The sequence below is a fragment of the Marmota marmota genome, unplaced genomic scaffold, assembly GCF_001458135.2.
Source record: "Marmota marmota marmota unplaced genomic scaffold, marMar, whole genome shotgun sequence".
In the NCBI taxonomy this organism is placed as follows: Eukaryota; Metazoa; Chordata; class Mammalia; order Rodentia; family Sciuridae; genus Marmota; species Marmota marmota.
The window spans coordinates 28,790,738-28,810,333 of NW_026000082.1; the positions used below are offsets into that span (position 1 = coordinate 28,790,738).

The window sequence follows — 19,596 nt, forward strand, 5'->3', positions numbered from 1 at the left end:
TTGAGCTATTGAGCAAGTGAATTTGGCCAGTCTACACTGAGATGTGTATAAGGACCTTAAAGACCTAAGCCTTTTGGGGATAAAAATTACAATAAAATAATGTGTTTCTTAAAAGTTTTCAAAAATCAATTACTTAATTTATTTTTTGGGTACCAGGGATTGAACTCAGGGGTACTCAACCACTGGACCACATCCCCAGCCCTGTTTTATATTTTATTTAGAGACAGGGTCTCCCTGAGTTGCTTAGTGTCTCACTGTTGCTGAGGCTGGCTTTGAACATGTAGTCCTCCTGTCTCAGCCTCCCCAGCTGCTGGGATTATAGGCATGCCCCATTGTGCCTGGCTTGCTTTATTTATTTATTTATTTATTTATATTTTTGAGACAGGGTCTTGCTACATTGCCCAGGTTGGTCTTGACCTTCTGCCTCAGTCTTCCAAGTAGCTGGGACTACAGGCATGCACCACCACACTCAGCTTGAACAAGTTTTCATATTGATTGTTGAAATAATATTTGGGATATATTTGAGATACATTGGGTTAAATGAATCTATTTTTATATCCACCTGTTTCTTTTTACCTTTTTGATGTGGTTACTACAGAATTGTATGTGGCTTTGCACTGCATTTCTACGGAGTAGGGCTGGTGCAGACCCCTGTAGCCTCGCCTCCTTCTCTACCTTGTGTTCCAGTGTCCCCTGTTCTGCTTTGCCTGTTCACGTGTTCAAAGGTCTCCTGCGTTCACTTTTTGCTCCGCACATCTTGTGAGTGACCTTTGGCCTGAGGGCTACGATCTGCTTAGGAGTTCTGTAAGTTCTCAATTAGAACTTCCTTGGCCCATTCTGCAACCCACCATGGGTGGAGCTGAGGCCCAGGAGCACAGTCTGATGTCCCTGGAGACGTCATTAGGGCTAGTCCCTGTGTGTAGAACTCAGCAGATCCTACGGCTGAGCGGGGGTGGCTGGGTGCAGGGCCAAGTACTCTCTGGGTGTCCCTGGGGGATGCTTCACCCTAAATGCCTCTTAGATTTCTGCATTGTGGTACTTATCAGTATGATGGTGGGGATGCAGGCTTTGGAGTTTGAGAGGTTCTGATCACAACTGCACAGCTCTACTAGCTGTGAGACATTGGGCTCGTTTCTAGATTCCTCTGTGCCTCTTGTCTTCTTTTCTGTGAAATGGAGGCAATCACACCTTCTGGGAATTACTGATAGACTGACATGGGATTATTCATATGAGCTGCCCATCTAGAGCCAGGCACATGGGAGACGCTCAGTGGATCTTGCCCCACTTCCCAACCCTCTCTCCACACTTGGTGAGGAGTAGGCATTGGTAGAGGAGGAGAGAGTGAGGACCAAAAGGGCTCAGGACAGAAAGGCTGAGGACAACAAAGGAAAACTTCCTGACTGCCCATTTTTGCCCAGGGCCAGCCCTGAAGGAGGAGACGGGGTTGGGGCTGCTGGGAGCTCGGGGTTAATGAAGAATGGGAGCCCACTCCGAGGCTGTCACCATTGATTTTTCGTTCCAAGCAGCTTGCAAGCTGCCCCCGGAATCAATGTCAGAAGGTGAAAACAAATTTCTAAAATTAGCCTGGAATATACTGCAAGAAAAACCTTCTGCACAACAAATAGTAATAAAGCAAATACCCAGGGAAGGTGTCGCTATGGGGAGTGCAGGGGACAGTCAGACCACCCTGAAGCCCGCTGCCTCAGTGTGGAACTCTCCCACCCTGGGAAATACACTCCATCACCACAGGGACACACACACAGTCCATTCCGGCACCCGAAGTCCTGACTTCAGCCATTAAACTAAGCAGGAGGGAATGGCCAAGCGCTCTGAGCTGACTTTGGGACAGTTGGGAGGGAAGGGCACCCTTGTACCCTGCTGGTGGCGCTGGAAAACAGTTCAACTGGTCAGAGGGCTCGTATTTTGTGGGCAGGCAATGCTGGGAAATTGTTTGGATTTTTGGCCAGGCTACGCTGCTGGGCAGAATCAGATGTGACCATTCCTGCCAGGTTAGGAATCCCAGACGTGACAGTTTCTGCTCACTTTTCATGATGATGTATCTGAGGCAAACCTTAGTGAACAGGCTGTCAGAAGCCCAAATGTCTGAGTACTTTATTTTACAGCTCCCCCTGGCCCCACCACGGAAAAACTGTAAGAGGGGACATAAACAACGAATTTCAGGGGGACCATTTTGTGGCAGGAGGTATCCTCTGGGGACCTAGATCCCAGACTGAGAGGCTTCTAGAAGGGGAGTATGAGTGGGGAGGATATTTATCCTAACTTTTGTGACTTAGAGATAATACAAATGGATGCAAGAACACGCCTGTGGGTCCCCCCTCCTAAGTGGTCTCTGGAAAGTTTTGGAACAACTAAGTGTCTGAGTTGGAAGGTTCTTGGCCCATTGTCTGCTCGCAGTGGGACTGAACATCATTACCATCCACAGCAGCTGGAAAAACTTGGGTTTAAGGCTCTAAATCTGCCAGAGTAGATAGTCACCAACTGGGGGAGGTTTTGAACAAATTCCTTTTGCAAAGTAGACTCTGAGGAAATAACCAAGAGGAAAACAAATATTTGCAGACCCGAGTATGTAGCTGCTTGCTTCGTAAATGTAAAATACTGCAAACAAACCAATGTGTAACTTCTGGGGCTCTGTTAAGTGGCACAGTGGTGTCATGGGGTGCTATGTGGGGCCACATGGTATAGCCACTAGGGTGAGATGATATGGGCTGAGAGGCACACAGTGATCTGGGGCTTCAGCTGGGATTATTGAGGGCAGGATCGTCAGAAGAAATGAGCCATGATGAACACACTTCACGGACATTGATTATAAAAGTCACCAAGATCAGAAACTCAGTTCCAGAAAGGCCCTTGGTGGTAATCTTGTCTAACTCTTCATTTCACTAATTATTAATTCAACACAGTTTTTTTTGAGCACCTATTATAATCCAGGTATGTGCCAAAGACCTGGGGAAATAATGTTGAGAAAACCCAAAGTCCTGACCCTCCCAGCCTTCCAGGTGTAGGGCACAAACACCGTCTACATTGCTTCTTATAATCAGTGACCATCTGACATCTGCCGGAGGCCATTGCTTTCTGGGGCCAATGTCCCTCCATAGCAGGGAGTCACCAACTGGGAGCTGACTTGTCTTGTTCCTTCAACAACAGAGTTAGCCCTGTCCTCTGGTTCACAATGGACAGATCTCCTCCTCCAGATTAAGTCTGGGTGTTCCACAAGATTTGGGAAGAGAATTTTAAAGTGCCAGTCCCCTTGCTCAGCCATAGTCACAGCTGGTGGGTGTGCCACCAGGGAGCTGCCACCCTGGATCCCAGGTGGGCTTTGCTTCCCAGTGGAGATTTGCCTGAGGTCTGGCAAACCCTTTGGTTTACTTGCACCTAAAGAGTTGCAGATATTTTATTTTGTTCAGTTCTTGATGAGAAGGAGCTGTAACCAAGTCTCCTCGAGGCTGGGCCGAGTTGGGGTGGGGAGGATTGTACCAGTTTTTTATATCACTCTCTGCTAAACATTCCTAATCTTCTTCCCCCATCTCAATATCATGTGCTTTGGTCTTCCCAAGCCTGAGAGTCATCTATTAGAGATGGTTTTAATTCCAGAGTCCAAGGGCTGTAATTCAGTCCAGATGGCCCCAACATTGAGTTCCAATGGTGCCTTCCCAGTTTCTCCCAAGAAGACTAGGGACTGTTGATCAGTTAGAACGACCGGTGTCCAGCTGAATGCAGAGGACTCCCAATGTGGGTCTGCTGGGGATGCTTCACACTCTGCTAAACTTACAATATTTGCAGGGAAGCCATCTCTTTCTAGTCTCCTTTACCTGGGTCTTATGCTTCCAGCAAATCCTGGTGCTGTGTGGTCTTGGGCAGGTCTCTTGGTCTCTCTGTACCTCCTCTAACAGGGAGAAAGCACTGGTATCTTGAGGAGCCATGAGATTTCGGCATTACTGAGTGAGATAATGATTTCAAGAACTGTATGCTTCCAGGCATGCTGTAAGCCCTCAGAGTGTTTGCTGACACCATCCATCACTACGTCGTCAAGCAAAGCACCTGCAACTAGACTCAAGACCCTAGTCTTGGTTGTGCCAAAGCACAGTGTTCTTTCACCGACTTAGAAACTAAGATTCTATATGATTGAGAGTCTTATTAACTTTCTCAAAGCTTCAAGAACTTTATACACTGAGACAGCCCCCTGTCCCCAGATCACCCCTAGTGCCACCCAGAAACTGTCAAGTTTACATTTTGCATTGTATCTTTCCATACCTTTTTTTTAAAAAGTAGAAATCGACTCACACTGTACATATTGCTTCATAAGCTATTGATTTTTCTTTAATATGCTTTTCTCAGATCATTAAATATATTCTTGGGCTGTTGCTATTTTTAATGAACTTATTATTTTCAGCTGTCCGGGTGAACTCCAGCTACTGGATGTCTAGATTGCTCCCAGTGTTATGCTATTATAAACAATGCTGTGATGAACATCCTCAATTATTATCATTATCTTTTTCTTAAGTGTTATAACCATGCTGATCATGTGGACTCAAAGCTCTGAGTTTTATTAAAACCTGCCACTGCGAAGTCTCATTACCGTCCCGCCCACCTCAATCCCGTCCTTGAACAGTAAGAGTTTCGAAGCCAAGTTCAGGACCTGACATTTATCTCTGTTTTATTTTATCTTATTAGATTCAGCCCATCAGTCCAGCCTGTCTAGAGCCATCTGGATTCTGTCGCTGTTTTTGCAATCTGCCTAGGCCTTTTTTTTTTTTTCTTTTAAGATCAACTACAAATTTGGTAAACAGGCCCTTTATGTTTTCAACTAAGTCATTAATAAAAATGTCGTGCAGGTCAAAATTAAGGCCAGAACTGTGTGGCAGGTCCCCAGAGGACTTCCTCCAGGTTTGATGGACACCCTCTGCGTTTGACAAGTTACAAATTCTCCTACGTGAACCAGCATTTGGCTCACATCTTCCTATAAGTTTATTGCAAAGTTCATAAAACAAAGTCGGACCAGATGGTTTCAACGCCCAGGCTCAGCCGAGGGGAACCATCCTCAGAAGCCGAGGCGCAGGTTTGGATGAAGCATGGGCTCCCGTTGTTTCTGTTTTAACTGGGGCACTTGGCCACCTGCTCTGCTCACTGCTATCTCAGTGACCCAGGCTGAGGGCTCCCTGGGGTCACTGTCCCCCCATCAGTCAGTGACAGTCCAGGGGAAACGGCTGACAATGCCAGCTGAGCCCAAGCGGGAGTGACGTCTGATGCTGAAGGAACTCAGCTGGGAGCCACACCCCAGGCCTCACCCCACGTGTAGCTCGGAGAGACAGGCACCAGGATATGGGAACCACGCATCCAGGGTCTCACCACATGGGGGGCAACCTGGAGCGCTAGGGTGGCTAGGACCCAGGCTCTGGTTTGAGTACTTAGCTGTGTCACTCCACAAGGTCCCTTTCCTTCTCTTAGTCTCAGTCTCCTCATCTGTTAAATGGGGATAAATACTATTGACCTTTTAGGGACTTGAATTTCATGAGATAAGGTAGAGAGGGTGTATATAGGGGACAAGTTGCCAGCAAATGTGTTTTATCTGGCATTATAGCATTAAAAAAAATTAAGCCAGTTTTCAAAAGCCAAGAGGTTTCCCTTAATATTTTGGATCTGGATTTCTCTCGAAGAATTGGAAGATTTGGCAATGTTAGGCCTTCTTTTCCAGCTTTTTGCACATGGCAGCAATATAGGGGTCCATTAAGGACTGTCCCCCTTAGACAGGCATCCATTCCAATGGCTGTGGTCTCTGCCACTCACACAGCACGCGTCTGGGCTCAGCAGCGTGACCTGCTTACCTGACAGGCCTGGGCGCTGGAGCTCATCACCCAGGCGCAGGCGTTAGATTGCTCAGCCCTGTGTGACCCCTCAGGGCCTCAAGTTCAAGTTCCTCTCCTATGAGACTAGCATGATAATGGGTGATTGCAAAAGCCATGTTTGCTGTGGCTCTAGGTTGGTGTTCAATGGGCTTGTGCTGCCTAATGGCCACCCACGGTGACCTCAGCTGGGGGACTGAGCTGGAGACTGAGTTGGAGACCGGTGGGAGCTATGGGAATTCCAAAGTGCGAGGGGGCAACAAGCACAGCCCCTGTCTCTCCAAGAGGCCCCTGGGGAACCATGGGGGCAGAGAGGACATTGGCACGTGGCACTCATTACAGGTAAGAAATGTGTGTGGTAGAGAGGAGGTCATCTGTCACAGAGATATGCTTCCCTGCAATACTGTATCCCTCGGCCTCCCCTGTCTCCTCTACTCCAGGGGCCCTCGTGGGCTAAGCCATCAGCCATTGCTTTCCCTCTTCTCCATCCTTCTCCCCCGAGTACTGGGGCCCTTGTCTGTGGATTTCCCTGTGGATCTCAGGAGCAAGGCCTCAGGTGGCATGCAGCTTGGAAACTGACCTTGGTACCCTTCTGTCCAAACCCTGCTGGAGTTACACAGCAGCCCAGCTGGGCACTTTCTGGGTGGTGGTGGGTGGAGTTACTCACCATGTCCGCAGGTGCAGTGATTGGAGAGCGCTGGCCTGGGGAAGGAGCTGGCTTCTGCCTGGGCGGTTTGGTCCAGAGCACTGGCCTGTTGTACACATTTGTAACTAACTTGGCCGGGTGTTATCAGCAGATTTCAAATCTGCCTCTCCTCTCTGTGTTCCACTCACTGCTAGAGATCTCTCTTTTGGGGTTGGCGGGTGGTGTTAATGAGTCCATGGACCCAGCTGTTGGAGTTACAGGACTCTGAGAGCCTTGACCATGTTTGTGGGCACATCGCTGCACTGCCTAATTTATCCTCTTCAGAGTGTGAAGACCGTCAGACCTGAGCTCCCTATCTTGATATTTCTCTGCAAGTCTACCCCTTACCTTTTTCTTCCCTTTTGCTTCAGAGCACAGTTGTTCAGGTCCGTGTTCAATAAGCACCTACTGTATGTCGGCAGTGTGGTCGGCACTCAGTGGATGAGATCTTCCCTCCCTCCAAAGTTTATCCTCCCCTGCTGCTCCTGCCCAAGCACCTGAGCATCCTTTGCACCAGAACAGGATTGGGAATCTAGAGCCCATGGGCCGAATCTGGTCTGCCACCTGTCTTTGTAAATAAAGTTTTGTTGGGACACAGTCACGCTTGTTTGTTTATGCCTCGTCCATCACAGGTTTTACACTGGGATGGAGGTTTAGTGTCTGTGATAGGGACTGCAAAACTGAAAATATTTACCCTCTGGCCTTTACAGAGAAAGGCTGGGGATCCCTGCTGTAGACCCCCCACTGTCCTGCCTCCCCGTTCTCCAAGATCTCAGGCTGAGAATTGTTGCTGTCCATTTCCATGGGCTCCGTTCTCTTTGGTCCACCTGAGAGGCCGAGGGGGTCTGTCTCCCCAGGCACTGATGGCCGTCCTGCTGGGGCCTGGGAGGGTACCGCACAGTCTTGCAAGGGACCTGCCTGCAGGGTGTTCCTTATTGCCACTCTTGAGTCCCCTCTGGCTGTGCTCAGTGATGATGTGGGGAGCAGGCTGGGGGCTTCTGACAGCTGTGGGGCGATGCTGTCACTTGCTAAATGATGATGGTGGGTTGGTCTCTCACCTGGTCCATTCTCTCAGCTTTCTCATCTCTGCAGGGCGTGAGCTACCTGCTTCTGGATCATGGTGACAGTGAAGCTGCCCAGCACCTGCTTCTTGTCTGAACAGAGACAGAGGCTTTGTAGAATATAGACGCAGAGAGAAAGGAGCCCCTGGAAATGGAGAGGGGCCATTCACCTGGGAGCTAGGGCCTCCTTCCCACCCCTTCCTCAGGACCTGGGGTGGGTACTCATTCCTCTAAGAACTACAGAAGGACAAGAGGCACACGGTGCTGACCAGAATGACTCAGGAGCTCAGAGGAGAGACCCATTTCTGGACCCCAGATTCCTGCACCCCAGCCCTGAGCCTTTTTCCCTGCTGGGGGCTGGGATGTGTGTCCCTCGCTGATGGTGGGCTGCAGAAGACAGCGGCCACAGAGCTGAGGCACTTCCAGAGGCGCAGGTGCCGGGGCCAGGCAGAGGAGGCCAGGCCGGTTGCTATGGAGAGAGAAATGTTATGCTGTTAACTTGTTTGACTGGCGGCCTTGAGAAATACCCATGTCCCCTCAGGGCCTGGGAGCCATCCATCATTCGGAAAGGCTCCTTTCATGATGAGGGTTATCTATTTGGCTAATAAAACCACGATCACAATCCCTTACATGCGACAGCCCTTCCCTTTCCGCACGTTTTATGGAGCCCTCTTCAGTTTATAGGGCGCCAGAGGCTTGGTTCTATGCAGCTCCGCCTCTGCCTGGTGACAGGCCTTTGGTCATACGCTGTGTGCCGGGCACAGAGGGGCAGGAGACGAGCCACATTGGCTCTTGCCTTTAGGAGCTCTGAATACCCCTGGAAGATGAGCACGACCTTGCCTTCTCCAGCCGAGGAGGAGAAGGAGGGCTCTGCGTGGGCGTGCGGGGACAGTGGAGGTGGCCTTGGGCAGGGATGCCCCTCCTGAGACGGGAGGGGAGGAGGCAGAGGATGGAGCTACAGGGGTGGTGCAAAGGACACTGACAGCGACTGTGCATCTGCGGGGACCCAGGCACCGGGCCAGGCATCTGGTGCCCATGGATTCATTCATCACAGCAGAATTCTTTCGGTAGCGAGCGACAGAACCACAATGCTCACCAGCTGGGACAAAAAGATGATTATTGTCTCAGGTGCCCGGATTACAGGAAGGGCTGTGTTGACAGAGCATTCAGGGTCACTTTTTCACTCTGGGTGGGGGGACAGGCTGTCAGCCGCTCCCAGCCTCACCCTTTTGCCTTGGGGGATGGGGACATTTTCTTCTTTTCTCGGCTGTGGTTTTAAGGATCCCAGGGAAGGACCCTGATGGGTTCAGACCTGTGCCTGTCCCCTGAATCACTCTGTCCCTGTGGCCTAAGGCAAGGATCAGGACAGCAGGTGGCTGGTGGCTCCCACCTAACCTGAGCTAGAATGGGGATGTGGGGATGCAGTTGTCAGTTTCTAGGTCCAACATGATGTTATTTTTTTTTTTTTTATTTTCAACAGAGATGGTTACTTACATTTTTAATTCACTGAGATGAAATCTTGCCCATTTGTAGGGGATGTGGTGGTCACTTTGGTAGCACAGAGATGGCTCTGGATAGCCATTTCAGTCTTAGTGTTTTTTATTCATTTCACAAGATCTAATGAATTCCAGCCACAGGCTGGGGATTGCTTCACCCCAAGACAGCCTGGGATCTCCCTGCTGCCTGGAAACTTACTTTTCGAGGGAGATGGGGAATAAACAAGTAGAGTGATATAATTTCATGGGGCATTCCCTGATAAGTGAAACACAGAGAAACAACGTCAAGAGATCAGGAAGCGTGGGTGCTGGTTTTAATGGGTGTCATCAGGGGACAGAAACGCTGGCCCTCCTCCCAGCTGAGGAGGCAGCTCAAGTGGAGAACTGTCTGACTGACTTGACTCATGCCAAGATCTGGCAGAGGGAAAAGAACGTGCAAAGGCCCTGAGGTGGTGAACGAGCTTGGTGTGTTCTGGGAATAGCCAAAAGGCACTGTGGTGGGTGCATCATGAGTCAGGGAGGGCAGGGTGTCAGACAGGGTTAGAGTAGACAGGGCCATGGTAAGAGTTTGGATGTTGTTCTAAGTGTGATCAGATGCCATCTTGAAGGGATGACCTTCTTCTCAGAGATAAATTGAGCTGCAGTGAGATGAAGTTGACTTTCCTAGGAAGGAAGGAAGGAAGGTCAGTCTTCTATGGTGAAACCATCACTTTGGAGTCACCTTGTTTTCTTTCTCCCATATAATGCACCTCCTTCTAGTAAGCTTTGGAGAAAGGGGGGCGGTAAGAAAAGAAAATGGGCAGCAGCTTGTGACCCTTCCTCCTGCAAAGTGGACAGATGACCTTCTGGGAGTAACGGGGAGGGAGGGTCCATAGGCCCAGCCGGGGTCAGAGACGCTGGCCCAGATGCAGAGCCAACAGGTCATGCACAAGCCCAGGAGTGGCCAGGAGGAGGGCAGAGCTGCTGAACCCCCTGAAGGAAGGTGGAGGCCCTGAGTTCATAATGGAGGGGGTCAACACTGTGTCAGGTTTTCTGCAGCAGTACTTGGCAGATCCCTGGCCTGGGATGGGAGAGAGAGGAAGGAAGAACCCGCGAATGACGGTGGGCATTGGGCCTCCAGGTTCGGGGGGAGGGGGACGGGGTGAAACGCCGTCTGTGCCTACCCAGCCATGTGCTTTGGTTTTCCTCGGGCTGGTCCAATAGGAGGCTATTTTCCATTTTCCACAAAGGTAGTTTAATTCGTTGGGATTCACTCTTTTATACTCTTACAGGCTCTTACTTACAGATAGCATCCCTGTAATGGGCTGAGTTACAACTCAGGTTGGGTAGGTTGAGGCTTCTCTCCAAAACTCCCATGTTGAAGTCTGAAACCCAGTGCTCACCGCGTGGCTGCAGGGCTGACTTTGTAAAGATGGGTTTACGTTAAAGTGGGGCCAGCTCTGTGGGCCTCAGTCTAATCTGACTGGTGTCCTCGTAAGAAGAGGAAATTTGGACACAGAGACACCCAGGTTGCTCACATCCAGAAGTTGGTGAATTTATCGCACTGGTTGTAGGTAGGAATTTCTAGGATTCCTTCCTTAAGTTGGCTTTTCCTGCTGGGTGTGGAGCAGAGGGGCGTTCCTGGGTGGTAGAAGTGACGCTCCATTGGGCACAGAGGAAAGAAACATGGTGAACACCCCGATGCAGGGAGGGTAGCTGGACCAGGAAAGTGAAGAGCAGGATTTCAGGAAAATCTAGGAGGAGATGCTGCGTGTCTGGGAAAGACTTGACATTGGTTATTTTTGCAGGAGAAACGGGAACGGGGTGGGAGGGGAGTGTTAGCTCATTTGCCGCCTGCTACGTGCCAGGCGCTTTCCCATTTAATCCTTATAACAGCCCTGGGACCAAGGATTGTTGCAGCTTGAGAAAGGTTGATGAGGGTTGGACATCTTTAAGAGGAGGCTGAGTGGTTGGCTGCTAAGAGGGCTCTGAGCTTGGCATGAAGTTGGTGAATTTATCGTAGAATAAATATGGCCAGCTCTGCTCCTTGGGCTCCCTTGTCTCTGCTCCAGGCTAGGCATGCTTTCTGTGTTCACATCAGCTTTTGCCAACTGATTTAGTTAATTAGGTTTCTGCTTACTCCATTACCATCACCCCAACCCCCAGCCCAGCCCGCCTCCCTCCCTGTGACTATACCCAGGCCACCATGACTGGCGTTTGGGGTCTTCCCAAACTCTTTGGTCACATTTTCAGTTTTTTTTTTCTCTTGGTTTGTGCCAACAGATGGCATATCTCCTCATTCTGCATGGATTTTGTCCACCTAACTCTCAGAGGGCAGTCTTCCAGCTTAACGGTCACTCCCACCTATGGCTGACAGGTATTGTTTTCATTGCTTTGCAGATGAGGGGCTAAAGCTCAGAGAGGTTAAGTCACTGGCCCAGTAGAGCCAGGATTTTGGAGCCAGGTCTTCTGGCTCCCAAGGCTGGAGGTGGAGGGGTAGATAAAGGGCAGGAAGGTCAGCATTGCACAACCTCGGGGAATGGGAAGTTCTGGGCAGAGAATGTGTTGTGTTCTTCTTTTTAGGGTCCCCAAGACTTGGTCCACAATTGCAGTCAGTTCATCCCAAAGCTACTGGGTCCTTTGAGTCATGTGCATGCTTGGCCAGAGCTGGACCACCGCTCTCAGAGCAAGGACAACTATGGTGGCCATTGTGGGAACTGGGTAGTGCTGCTGAATGTGTTTGGGTAGGTTGAGGCTGGGGGATGGGAAGGGTTGAATTCCAGCCCACTTTCCACTCACCAACCTTTGCAACCTGGTTTGGAGCTGGCATAGCTGAAGGAAGGAGCAGCTTCTCCCATCCAGAAGAGGGTGCCATTTTGTAATTCTACCACTGGGGTGGGGAGTCTCTTCCTAATTCCCTTGAGCCTCCCTGTGTGCTGGAGGCTCTCACTGGTCCTTGTTCCTTTGCATATTCTGCTCACATTCTGAGGTGTAAGCACACATTCAGGTACTCCACCATGTCCTCGGCAGGGGTCATCAGAAGCCATCTGGATACTCCCATTGACCCAGGAGTGGGTGGCAATCCAGCCCAGAAGTCATCTAGGTGGATTGTCGACAGAAGGACACGAGCTCTGCAGACCCCTCCGGTGCCCCCAGGTTTCTGGAAAGCCCTCTAGGCAGCCAGCACAAGGTCAAATACTTCTGCACAGAGAATCCCTGCAGGGGGATTTGTTCCGGGAAGGGAATTACATTTCAATTTGATTTAATTCAATGAGAATGACACCAAATTGATCAGCTGGTAAAATGCCATTTGATGGGCAGATCTGCTCTTTCCAAGTCAATAGGAACCTCCAGAAAAATCAGTCTTGCTTTTTCAGACAGAACTGAAAGTTTTACCCGTTTCCTTTGCCTTTTAAAAAGGGCTCAAATTCCCTGAAGGTGGAGGGCCTTTTCCTCATAGATTTAGGGACCTGAGCAAAGTAATTAACCAACAGGTACCCAGGGGACACTGTGCAACTTCTGTATCAGGTAGAGTGTGTGTGTGTGTGTGTGTGTGTGTGTGTGGTATCACATCAGTCATCTTGTTCCAGACTTTCCTGTGATCGTGACAGACTTCTCAGTTTCTCTGGGTCTCAGTTCTACCATCTATAAGATGGGCATTTAGCCTCCCTCGGTCCTGCACTGGGCCATGTCCTTTGGAGCAGTGGCACGAACAATAACCACAGTCCCCAACAACCGCTGCCACGGTCCCAGCAAATCATCACTAGCATTATTTTTTCTTTTTTTGGTGCTGGCAAGTGTTAGGCAAGTACTCTGCCTCTGAGCCACATCCCCAATAGTGTCATTCTTGAGCAGTTACTCTGTGCTGGGCACGATTGAAAACTTCATATGTTTTTATGGTTTGAGTATGAGGTGTCACCAAAACATCCTGCATCCTGCGTTAATGCAGGAATATCCAGAGTGAAATGGTTAGGCTATGAGAGTTGTAACCCAATCAGCCCTTTCTAATTCGATATAGACTGACTGGGTGGTAACTGTAGGTAGATAGGGCTTGGCTCCAGGAGGCGGGTCACTGGGATCACACCTGGAAGGGTTCATCTTCCCTTCGCCTTCTCCCTCCTTACTTCCTGGCCACCATGAGCTGAGCAGTGGTCCTCCATGGTGCCCTCCCGCCATGACGGTCTGCTTCACCTCAGGCCCACAGCCATGGAGCCAGCCAGCCAGGAACTGAACCTGTGAAACCACGAGTTGACATAAACTCTCCCTCCTCTAAATTATTCTTGTCAGGTATTTTGGTCATATGGATGCAAAGCTGACTAACACATACACAATATATCACACAATATTTGTAATCATTCCATCAGGTAGAGACAGTCAGTTCTGCTATTGCACTTATTTTGAAAATGTGCATTTGTTTCGTCATGATCCATGTATTAGGGAATCATCGGAGCATCATGTTAATTTTGCAATTGCTTCCACCTGGTATCCTGGGCGAGGAACACTAGACGGGCATAGAAAACTGTACCCAGTTGAACTGGGCTGAGTGGAAATACCCAGAAAGCACAGGTGCACACACCTCAGAATCTACGGGCTTCCTTCCTTCATCATGTGTTTTAGGAGACGCTGACCTGGTGCCGTAACTTTCCTTCTGATTTCAGATCCTCCTCCTCCCTTCTCTTGACAGTGACTCACAAGCTGCTCACTTCTGCAAGCAAACAAAAGGTCCTTTGCACGGTAACCCATTGTGCTTATTATACATTTATATGTAATTTTTACATCTTAATCATTTAATGTGTGTAAAACCATGCTGCCATTTTTAAAAAATCAGGTTCCTCTTTAAAGAAATGTTCCCGAAGAGATTTTTGAGTAGTTCCCAATCCACTGTTTCCATAAGCCCTGTGGTTTTTGTACAGCATGGTGATTTATTTTATCTTATTTAAAAATTTCCCCCAATTTTGATAAAATATGCAGAACCTAAAATGGACCATTTTAACCATTTTTAGGAAGACAGCTTGGTGGGACAAAGTCCATTCACATTGTTGTTCTACTGTCCATCTGCAGAATTCTCTTCATCTTTCTAAACCGAGTACCCTTTAAACAACAGCTCTCATTTCCTCTCCCCACTGCTCTTGGCAACCTCCATTCAACTTTCTGTCTCTCTGTGTTTGGTTCTGCTGTGTACCTCACATCCTCAAGTTTTATCCACATTGCCTCGGGTGTCAGAATGTCCTTTTTTTAAACGCTGAATAATATTCGATTGTCGGTAGAGAACCAAAATTTTGTTTCTCCCTATCCTGATGAATTTGGGGACTGCCTAAGTGGAATGACAGCGGAACTGTACTTTTTCGATTTTGCACACAAGGAAGCTAAGGTGCCGAGTGGTTAGGTGACTCCCTCAATTGCCAGCTAATAAGTGGGACATTCAGGATTTGAACCCAGGTCTCGCTGATTCTGCAACTTGTGCCTCAAATGCTGTGCAACTCTGCTTTCTTCTTTTCATGTTATTGTCACCAATCCAAATGATGTTGACTTGGAGTCAGTTTGGTTATTAATTTCCTGTTGTTAACAGAAGCTATAGTGTCTGAAATCTCTGCTGCACCATCTGGAATTTTTAATAAAAACTTGAGGAATTTCCAGGGGTTCCTGCACATTGCATATGTGTAATAGCAAGGGGAAAACTGATGTTTAAAAACAGAAATGCCTGCAGCCACTTTTAAACTCCAGGTGGGGATGAGGGGCTACCTGACAGAAGGAAGACAGCTCTTTTGTTTGAGAAAATGCTATCAGCAGCCTTTTTTTTTTTTTTTTTTTTGGATTAATCAAGGGCAGGCTCACTCTCTGCCCCCACCTCGAATAATCTGGAAGGAGGAGGAGGCTCCAAATTAAATGGCTCTACAGAACAAACTAGCGGGAATTTAAGAACTGTCCACCGCAGCTCTAAAGGGAGGGAGTCTTGGGCGTCTGCAAGATGCAGGAAAAAGAGGAGATTAAAGCGAGCTGCGGTAGGGAAATTAAGTGCCCCAGAACAGGGCACCAGACTGGGGTCCCCAGAAGAGTGATAGCCAGATGGCCCTATGAGAAATTTCCTGTGTTGGAGTGGACGAGGGACGGTGAGATGAGGACTATTCCAGTATCAGTGTGCTCCCATGTGTGCTGTTTCGTAAGCTTTGCTCTCAGCAAGGTCAGCAGCTCAGAGCAGGCTCAGATGTGCTGCCTTGGTGCCCAGAGCTGGAGGCCCTGGGTTCCCGGGAAGGAGCAGGGGTAGGGAAGGAGGATGCTTGGGATGGGAAGTGCCAGGTGAGAGGGCTGGAGAGCTGGGAGGGGAGCAGGGGCTGGGAGCAGGAGGGGACTGGCAGAGTGGAGGTTAAGGAATATTAGGGAAGTCTCTTCTCAGGTAGCAGGGATGGAGGCTGAGGTTACTTTTGTGGATACAAGAAGAAAGAGTGGTCCAGAACATACCGTGGGTTACCTTCTGGGAAGCTGGCTTCCTGCTCCACGTCTGGCTCTGCCTGGGCTGTTCTGCCAGGGCGAGTGCTTCGTACAGATAAGCACAGCCGTTTCCACTTGTGGGTCTATTGTGCCCATATCCAGGCTCCGTGGCACAGCTAGGCGCCCTTCTCAAAGTCCTCCTGTTAGATGTGACGCGTCAGTGATGATCGTTTCCCACAGGTGGCAGTAATGCGGGGCGAGGAAGGGACTACTGTGTCTCATTTGCCAGGAGTCAGCCTTCAGGCTCGGGGCAGGCGTGTTCAGCTGCTCCACGAGCCCTGTCCTGATGCGTGTCACCCTGAGGCAACCCTACGGGTAAGTGAGGCTCAGAAAGGCTGAGAGGCTGATGACCTCCTCGAGTCACAGCTGGGAAGTGGCAGCAGCAGAACATGAGCCTGGATTCATCAGTGTGTGGCTTCTGCCTCTGTCCTGAGACAGATTGGAAGGTCTTAGATCGTCCTGTCCCCTCTGCCCCACTCGGAGCTCAGGCTCCTCAGGAGGGTTCCTTGAAGCACACTGCTGGGCCCTGCCCCGAGAGTTTGGGGGAGGGGATGGCTGAGAATTTGCATTTCTAGCACCTTCGAAACCCTCTGAAGATCACACTTGAGAAGCACTGTGTTTGGTGAGATTACCATTGTCCCCAAATCCCATGGTGTGCCCTGCCCTACGTCCACAGCCAAGGGACCCAAGCTGGTCGGACTTCAGCGTGCCACCCTCTCAGACTGGGCTTGCTTGCTGTCCCTGTCATCCTGGTCAGCTGCCTATCTGGGCCTGGCTTGGTCTGGTGCCCGGGACTCTCCCTTCCTCCTCCTGGGGACATGCCTACCTCCTATGGCCAGGGCTTCTGGTTAATTCTAAGCCCTGAGGCTCTGGAGGGTGGTGAGGTAGGACCTTGGAACCTTGGTGGAGGACAGGTGCATGTGGCAGGGGGCTGAGCTGTCTGAGGGACTGAACTGGCCTCGGCTGTACCCCCTCTCTGCCTACCTTACATAGCCAGCTTTTACCTGGGAGACAGGTTGAAATTCCAAACAGAAAGAGAAATATCTTAATGTATCAAGTGTCTTTTGACAGTGGCTTAAAGGCCCCAGAGACAGACTGTCAAAAGCAGTCCCTGGATATCTGGACGAATACGCCTCCACTGCTGGCGCCTGTCTCTCACCTCCACGGCTGGAAGTGGGGGTGAGTGTGGGTGTGTGCAGAGGGGAGAGGCGTCCTCCCTACAGGAGGAAGCTCAGACACTGGTGTAGAGCTCCTGCCTTGTGGGGGGATCTGTGGGTAAGTGGGGGTAGGCACACAGGGCACTGGGATTGGAGAGGCTCTCACAATCATCCCACGGGGAAGCGCTGTCTTTATCCTCCAGAATCTGGAATCCGGGGCAGAGTGGTTGAGGTACTTGCTTGAAGTTATGCAGCTGGTGAGTGGCACTGGTGAGATTTGAACAGACACTTCACCAACGAAGGTGCAGGGGTGGCAAATAAGCTCAGCACTATTAGTCACCAGGGGTATGCATATTAAAGCCACCGTGAGCTACCACCATAGTACTGGTCCCACTAGAATGGCCAGGGTCAGGGTCCAGTGTTAAAAAACTGACTGTATCCAGTGTTGGCAAGGATGCCGAGGAGCTGGAATTCCCACACACAGTGGGTAGGATGCAAAACAGTACAGCCACTTTGGAAAACAGATTGGCATTTTCTCAAAAAGTTCAACATATACCTATCCTAGGACGGGCCATTCCATGCCCAAATGTTTACCCAAGGAAAAAAGGAAGTGTAGATCAGTGCAAAGGCTGGTACATGCATATTCCTAGCAGCTTTATCATGGACTCAAAATGGAAACAACTTAAATGCCCATCAATGGGTGAACTCATAAATCATGGCAAATACACTAGTACTGGACAATAAAAAGGAATGAACTATTGATACGTGCAACCACATGGGTGTGTCTCAAAATAATGATGCCGAGTGCAAGAAGCCAGGTATGGAATGGGCACCGCAGGATTCCATTTATACAAAAACCTTAGAAAATATAAGCCAAACTACAATGACTGGAAGCTCATCAGTATAGCCCAGAGATGGAGGGGTGGGAAATGGGCAGGGCCAGAGGAAGGGATTGCAAAGGGCACAGAAAAGAGAGTACACTTTGGGGGACAGAGATTTTAATTACTTTGATGGAGGTGACGGTTTTGGGGGTGAATGGCTTGGTCCTAACTTGTCAAATGTTAAACTTTTAAGTATGCATGGTTTATTGTATGTCAATTAGGCCTCAATAAAATAACTATTAATGATGATGATGATGATGATGATGATGATAAAAAAGAACCCAGGCAGCAGTCTGTCTGTGAGCTGGGGCTCTTACCTCCACCGTGGTATTTTGAAGCTGACTTTCAGAGCAGGCTGGCGATGCGTCTGTGCTTGGTGGATGATAACGGCACCCTATTCTGTAAATTTAAGTAATTTAACCCTCTTTTTCAATAATCTTCAGCAATTCTTGTCCGCTTATAGCCATTATATGATGTGAAATGAAGAAGGTAAGTGACAGGCTTGAGGTCACATGGGTGGGACAAGGGAGAAGGGTGGACCTCCATCCTTCACCACTTCCTCAGCAAGAGGACAAGGGAACAGCAAGCCCAGACAGCTTCCGCGGGCTTTGGTCAGGGTCCAAGAGCCGGCCAGCTAGGACTATAGATCCCTTGTCCTCCAAACAGATTAAGCCAGATCTCTAAGGGTCCCGCCAGCTCTGGTGTGTAATGAGTTTGTGAAATTAAACAGCTCCATCCCCTGAAAGGCCAGCTGCCTGGGTGGATTCCTTTGCCTGTGTTTTAGAGATAATGGGTCTGCGCTTTGCCTTTCTGGTGGCCTTGAATACTTAATGCTTTGGATCTTTATTTCCTCGTCTGCAAAATGGCAACAGCTAGAACTAATTTGTGCTTTGGAAAATGATGGGCCCTAAGAAGTTTGACTGTCTTTGTATTCCCTGGCTCCCTGTCTGCCTCAGATGGAACCTGTTTAAAAAATTGTGATAAAATATACATAACAGAAAATGTAGTATTTTAGTTCCTTAGAAGTGTGGCATTAGGGACATTTGCAATGTTGTATGCCATCACCACTATCCATTTCTAGAACTTATTTTTATTATTCCAAACAGAAATTCTACTGTACTCATTAAATACTTACTCCTACTCCCTCACTCTGGCTCCCAGTCTCTGATAACCCCTATTTTATTTATGTTCCTATGAATCCGCCTGTTCAAGGTATCACAGGTAAGTGAATCATGCAACGCTCAAATGGATTGGTAATCCCACTTTAACTCCCAATGTTTTCTGGTTTGTGTGTTAGTTAGCTTTTCATTGCTGTGACAAAATACCTGAGAAAATCAACTTAGAAGAGGAGGAAAGATTTATTTTGGCTCATGGTTTTGGTTCATGCTCAGTTGGTTTTGTTGCTTTGGGCCCAAGGCGAGACGAAACATCATGGAGGAAAGGTATGGCGGATGAAGGCTGCTCAGTTCATGCAGTTCACAGTAGCCAGGGAGGAAATAGTGAGGGGCGGGGGAGAGAGAGATGTTCTGGAATGAAATATACCCTTCAAAGGCATACCCCCGTGGTCTACTTTCTCCATCTGGACCCCGCCTCCTAAAAGCTCATTCAGCTATAAACTCATCAATGGATCAACCCCTTGGTTAACACTACTGCACTGGGGACTAAGCCTTCCACACACGAACCTTCGGGGGGGACATCCAGACCCAAACCATAACCGTTTACTTGGTTTTGGTGTTGGGGGTGGGAAGAGATGGGGCTTGATAGATCATAGGGCCCACTGTTGCAGAGCAAAAAGTGGGGTGGTGGGGAGCCCTCTGCTGGAGACAGCCTCGGGGGGCTCTCAGGCTAGACTCTGCGCCTGATTTAATATGACTGGTGTTGTTATAAAAGGGGGGAATCTGGATACAGAAAGAGAACACCATGTGGAGATAAAGCTTCTGTAGGCCAAGGATGGATAGCAGACCTCAGTAGTTAGGGAAGAGATTCT

The 19,596-nt window shown here is 49.2% G+C and overlaps 1 long non-coding RNA gene across 4 annotated transcripts in view; it reads left to right on the forward strand.

Moving 5' to 3' along the window:
• LOC125620440 overlaps positions 1 to 19,596 on the forward strand; it is a 76,666-nt gene that overhangs the window by 39,821 nt on the left and 17,249 nt on the right. For 3 of the 4 annotated variants that reach the window (XR_007352111.1, XR_007352112.1, XR_007352114.1), the window contains 4 exons: positions 11,366 to 11,459; positions 11,666 to 11,826; positions 13,741 to 13,816; positions 15,752 to 15,886. This is a non-coding gene — a long non-coding RNA (uncharacterized LOC125620440). The remainder of the gene's footprint in view (positions 1 to 11,365; positions 11,460 to 11,665; positions 11,827 to 13,740; positions 13,817 to 15,751; positions 15,887 to 19,596) is intronic. The other variant, XR_007352113.1, reaches the window with a different exon arrangement.